General features: G+C 33.9%; 1 long non-coding RNA gene across 1 annotated transcript; it reads right to left on the reverse strand.

The window, feature by feature from the left end:
* Positions 1–882: 882 nt before the first annotated feature.
* LOC114325546 (uncharacterized) lies at positions 883–3,429 on the reverse strand. The gene is made up of 5 exons (XR_003651695.2): positions 3,077–3,429; positions 2,849–3,018; positions 2,730–2,792; positions 2,170–2,308; positions 883–1,294 (listed from the first exon to the last, which is right to left on the reverse strand). It is a non-coding gene; the product is annotated as an uncharacterized LOC114325546 (long non-coding RNA).
* Between the last annotated feature and the right edge of the window lie 3,820 nt (positions 3,430–7,249).

Genomic DNA, 7,249 nt, shown 5'->3' on the forward strand with positions numbered 1-7,249 from the left:
TCCATTCTCGAGAAAATTAATTTATTCCAACCTTTACATGCTCACTGTATGTTGGGCTGCACACACATGTAGATGGTGCTACAGAGGAGCATTAGTTCAGCTCTACTTCAACATATTGTGTTAGTGTGAAAATAAAAAAATAATGTTTAATTTTAAATATTTAATTTAGAATTACTACTTACCTTTTGTTAAATAATTAAATAAAATAAGGACTCACTACATGGCAAGTAAGCAGATGCACCATCTGCAACTGTTGTATAAAGATTAGATTTGGTTGCCAATTAAATCCAACATTGGGATATGCAATATGATATCTGCTTGATATCACATACAATAGATGCCATGAAGAACGTGATAAGGAAGCTGGAGGGAAAGGCAGATGAGGTTGGTCTTAAAATCATCACTAATAAGATAGTAGAGATGAGAATAGGAATAAGTGAGCATGGTAAACTATACATCAATCAAGAAGAAATAAAACAGGTTAAAGAATTCTGCTATCTTGATAGTATAATAGTGCAAAAGTTGGAGTCCAGGCAAACATTAAACATAGAATAGGAAAAAGAACAACAGACAACAGGCCTTTGAAATCCTCTCATATCATATCTCAACATAAATTAGCCAAAACACATTTAATAGTATCATCAAATCAATACTACTATATGTGAGGGATACTACGATATGGGAGTGAGACATGAACAATATCAGAAGGAAATGCAAGGAAGAGTTTTTGTAAATAGATTCCCACAAAATATTCTGAAGATGTATTGGCCCAACACCATAACAAATGAAGAATTGTGGAATGCATTAAGACAAAGAAGCACAGGATGAAGCTAGTAGGTAATAACTCATTCTAACAGGTGGGTAAATAAACTTTGAAAAACACATTTTTTATTAATTTTATTATTTAAAGAAATTACAATTTTTATTTAAAATTACTTTATTAGGTACATACCTAACCACTATTACCGAATAATTTATTGAGACCGAATTTTTTTATTTGAAGCTCTACTTCTAAAATTTCTTTTTTTCTTGTTGAAAAATACTATCTTACTTCTTTTTTCTAGTCTTGCTGTTTCAATTTTTTTTGTAAAAGATACATTAAGGGTTTCGCTCCCTACATCTTTTACTTTTTTATTTTTTGAACGAGCTTGAGACATCTTGGCTGTCTTCTTGGGCAGGACAGCAGTTGTCGTGGGTGTACTGAGCAGCACAGTGGAAGTAGAGGGTACACTGGACGTCTGCTATGTGTCTTCCAATTGTAGGTAATCTACTTCCACTTGACTGTCTTGTGCAACTATAAAAATAAAAAAAATTTCAATTGTTTTAGATGTACCAGATAGTTTTTTCTTTATAAAAAAAATCTTTCTCGAATTAGGTAGGTAGTTACTTTTATTTATATACTTTAGCTATCTTAATAGCTAAGTTAATAATCTACCTTAATTTAGAATTGGAATAAATAATTATAATAATTAATTCGTATTAATAATATTTATTGATATTAATTCTCATATTTTGAGTTTGCTTAAATTTGGTTTACAAAAGATCTTTTTTTTGTTTAATGATGTCTATAGATAGGCACAAGGTCTGGCTATGGGGAACCGCTTATCACCCTTGTTCTCAGATTTATTATTGATCAACATAGAAATAATATCTTTAACAATCAAACTTTAAACAATAATACCTTTCAAAAAATCTTAAATTGACTTAGAACTGTAGGATACAATATCCAATTTAGATGGAAATCTTTCAGATGCCAAAAACATTCTAGATTTACTCAAAAACTTACATCCGGATGTACATACTTTGGAAACAATGGATAAACTTAAGTTAATCTTTAGAAAACCGACTAGACCGACTATACCATACCTCCCTCTTCTAATCATCCTTTTTAACAGAAGGTGGCTTCTTTCTATTGCTACATCCATAGAATACGTAAACCTAGCATTATCAGATAATAGTTTTAAATAATTAAACTAATGGTCACTGTACTACATTTGTGGATAACGTGCTGAACAAAAAAATGTTCTAATTCAGAAGTTTTGTACAGATCAAGACCATATACAGGTTATTGTTCAGATAATATTGGAAATATTGATCAAGCTTTATATATATAAATAAATTTAAAATTAGTTACCTTTATTTAAATAAATTAATAAAATAAGGACTCACCAGATGTGAAGAAACCAGATGCACTGTCACAACTGTTGGGTAAAGGTTGGATTTGATTGCCAATCAAACTCAACATTTGTGCCCCTACATCTGTGAGACGAGGCCTAAATGTGCCACCACCTGTTGCAAGTATGTCTTTCTGAAAACAATTCATTAGTTCATTACTGATTAAGAAATGAAAGGGTTAAAATCAAAGTGGTGTAAGTCATATTCTTGAAATGATGTAAGCCCTATTTTATAATCTTGATATTATATACACAGACCTCTTCAGAGAAAAAGTGGTGTGTAAGTTTTTACTGTAAATACTTACACCACTTTTCCTGATGAAAAAATGTCTATTTATCAAAGTTATAAAGCAAGACTTCCATCATTTCACAAATATGACTTACACCTCTTTGGCGTTAACACCCTCAAATACTAAACTTCTATTGTCTCAACACTAGGTTAGTTCCAATCATAAAATTAGTTTCATTGGATTATATTTTTATAAAAATATTCCACTCAGAAATAGTGTAATTCGACTGACCTGGTGTTAAGAGCTTTAAATTTAAGTTACCTACTTTGTCCGCAGTTTGGTCTCTCTTCAACTGGTCCAAAACCTTCTGCTCATTATATTTTTGAATCTGCAATGTAATTAATCCATATAGCTCTAAATCAACCGAAAGTTTTATACACTTACATTTTCCTCTGCTACTTTTTGGCTAGTGACCCTTTTTAAGTTTATATATGCAGTGTTCAGCTGCTTGGGAGTTCTGGGAAATTCAGCGCTATTTTTTCCCAGGTTTCATTGTTTTGGTTGGTGGACATAGCATTGGTACATTATTTGTTTTCAATTTAATATGCTTGTATCTGAAAACAAAAATACAATTAGAAATTTGTTCTGTAAGTTAGAAAATTTCGTACTTACTTTCCAATTATTTCCAACAGCAAACATTTCTCTCTCTCTCTCAGTATAATTTTTGCGTGGAGGATTTCCGTTGGTATTGCTCATTTTTAATATATTTTTTAATTATATAAATTATGTAGTTATTTACTATGGATTGAAATTTTTTGGTTATAAAATGAAATTTTGAAGGATGACAGCCGATTGTGACAGTATCGATACCAAATCGTATGTCAGATAATCGATTTTCTACGATCATATAATTTTAAGATGATCGACGTTTGAGAAACTCGTCACTGGTTAACAGTTGATCAAATCTAACAGCTCGATTAGATGATCGAAGATTTGAATAACGTTTCGGAAACCGGCTGTTAGTGTCTGACTGACAATATATGCTGACAATATTATATTCGGCTGAGTGCGTTGTAAGACAAATATAGATTTGGAAAATATTACCACGGCATTGTGTTATTTTTTTTCGAATCCTGAAAAAACCGATAAATATTTTTGAAAATTTTAAACGCAGAGTGAAAGACTAAATTATTACCGAGGGCCGAAAGTCGCTTAGAATAAATAAAAAGTTTATTTTGAATGAGATATTTGAAATCAAATATCACACTAAATTATCTCTTAGTTTTTCACCCCTGTAACTTATTAAAATAAACATTATAGATGTTCTCAGGGATTTTCGGCCCTCGCTAATAACGTAATCTTTCATTCTGCGTTTAAATATTTCAATAATACTTATTAGTTTTCTCAGGATTCGAAAAAAATGAATCCCCATTTGAATAGCATTGCAGCCGAAAATACGTACCGATCCTCTTAACGATTATTCCCGAAATGGTTTATGTAGTTGTAGTGATTACAACGCTAAATTTGATCTGGCAACGGGCAATCCCACTTCATTTACCGGTCATCTCAATATTTTTTTTTTCAATCTATTTCGAATAGAAAAAAATCTAGTATACATTCGATGGACACTAGATCATTTGGGAGATAATGCAACAAAGGTGAACATTTATAAAGCTTAACGAGTAATAGAGGAACATTGCATTCAACTTCATACATTTAATTTATAAATAACTTTGAAAAACTCCTGATACAAGAATAAAAAACCGCTAAACGACTTAAAAATGAGTGGCGCATACAATATTCCAGCTACAAAAGATCTGATATGAATATTACGTGGCGCGAAAATGTATTTACATTTTGATGAAAAACAAAATTCTAGTTTTATTTTAAAAGATTTTTCCATAATATTTGCTAAATTTGAAGTAAACGCGCCACAATAGAGTTTCAAAATTCAAACTGTATCAAAGTTACCCTTTTGTGGCGCGTTTACTTCAAATTTAGCAAATATTATGGAAAAATCTTTTAAAATAAAACTAGAATTATGTTTTACATCAAAATGAAAATACATTTTCGCGCCACGTAATATTCATATCAGATCTTTTGTAGGTGGAATATTGTATGCGCCACTCATTTTCAAGGCGTTTAGCGGTTTTTTATTCTTGTATCTTAGACTGTGAGAAAATAGCATGTTTATTAACATAAAACTGTGCAAAAAAAGTTGATATTTTCTTACAGTATAAGATAATATGACATTAGTGTGTAGAAAACTGACGTTTCTGTACCAAGAAGTTATTTTTTGTACAATCAATATTCAAAGTGCACTTTTCTGCACATTTTTATGTTAACTCGCTTTATGTGCACTCGCTTGCGCTCGTACCGCAACTTTTCAAACTCGTGAGAAATTAGTACCATTCTGCACTTGTTGCAGAATATACTATTTTCAAATAGTCCAACAATTTAGTTCTGTTACATAAGAATATAATAAATTAATTATAAATAAACACTAACGAATGCTTAAAATAATACACTACTGCACTGAACAGATATCGATACAGATAACAGAGCAGATAACAGAATCGTGCTATTATGCTTAGAAATCTGATGCAGGTTTGTCAAAATGACCGCGACAATTTCTGTATGTTGCCTAATCAGTTATTAGTTATTTGTTCGATTTCTTGTTAGAGATAAAAAATTTTAGTAGTTCCAATGTGACACAAAATCTAGACATGGGATAAAAAAGTTTATTTGAAGAAAGTGTATTTTGTGTTTTTCTTAATGGCGGTACAGGCTCGTTTTTTTAATTTTGTATTTAATTATAGAATAATTTCCACATTCTAACATATTTCTCAAATTGGGCTCTGTACTAGGCCTGGATCCCGCGTACCAAAAAAAGTTGAGTAATAGCAAGCTGAAAATTTGTTAATAGCTTAACGGTGTCTAGTCGGACAAACTTTGATGTATGGGAAGATTGGAAAAGAAGTTTTAATTATGGAACAAGTTAAAAATTTGGAACGTCAGACTACGAAAACGTCCCATGTGTTTTGTCGGTCATGACTTCCAATTGATTTGTTACCCTTTCATTAAACTGTCATGCAAAAATCAGACTGGTATTTATCACCAACTGGGCATTTCATTAAGTTCGACACGTAGAACTTGTCAAATGACAGGAATTATGTTGGTGACACGTAGTAGTCAGATTTTTGCATGAGAGTTTAATGAAAAGGTAACAAATAAATCGGAAGTTCTGTCCGACAAAATACATTGGAAGTTTTCGTAGTCTGACGTTCCAAGTTTTTAATCTGTTCCACAATTAAAACTTTCCATGTTCCAGTGTTCCCGTACATCATTATTTGTCCGACTAGACACCGTTAAGCTATTTAACCTGCGTTATAATAACAAATTTTCAGATTGCTATTAATAAACTTTTTTGAAGTTACACTTCATTGGGCGCGATGGGAGTGAAATTTAATATGCGCGAATTCATCAAAAACCTTGTTCCCCGGCGCAGACGCATTATATCTTTGATCTGATTGGGTGTTCAAATGACATGACAATATTTGTTCAATATAGAGGTTACTACGTACTTTATTGTAAATGTTTCAGTATTGTAATAAAAAATTACATAGGTAATTACCTATTTGGAAAATGTATGTACTTATCTAAAAGTTTTAGTAGGTAATGTTTTGATTTACATAATTTGATTACCAACAGAATTTCTACCATTGTTCATCTAATACACCTATCGTTTTCTTATCCTATGTTTTGTTGTATTTTAATATTTTAATTTCCTTTGTGAACACACACACACACACACACACACACACACACACACACACACACACACACACACACACACACACACACACACACACACACACACACACACACACACACACACACACACACACACACACACACACACACACACACACACACACACACACACACACACACACACACACACACACACACACACACACACACACACACACACACACACACACACACACACACACACACACACACACACACACACACACACACACACACACACACACACACACACACACACACACACACACACACACACACACACACACACACACACACACACACACACACACACACACACACACACACACACACACACACACACACACACACACACACACACACACACACACACACACACACACACACACACACACACACACACACACACACACACACACACACACACACACACACACACACACACACACACACACACACACACACACACACACACACACACACACACACACACACACACACACACACACACACACACACACACACACACACACACACACACACACACACACACACACACACACACACACACACACACACACACACACACACACACACACACACACACACACACACACACACACACACACACACACACACACACACACACACACACACACACACACACACACACACACACACACACACACACACACACACACACACACACACACACACACACACACACACACACACACACACACACACACACACACACACACACACACACACACACACACACACACACACACACACACACACACACACACACACACACACACACACACACACACACACACACACACACACACACACACACACACACACACACACACACACACACACACACACACACACACACACACACACACACACACACACACACACACACACACACACACACACACACACACACACACACACACACACACACACACACACACACACACACACACACACACACACACACACACACACACACACACACACACA

Source organism: Diabrotica virgifera, chromosome 1, assembly GCF_917563875.1.
Source record: "Diabrotica virgifera virgifera chromosome 1, PGI_DIABVI_V3a".
NCBI classification, from domain to species: Eukaryota; Metazoa; Arthropoda; class Insecta; order Coleoptera; family Chrysomelidae; genus Diabrotica; species Diabrotica virgifera.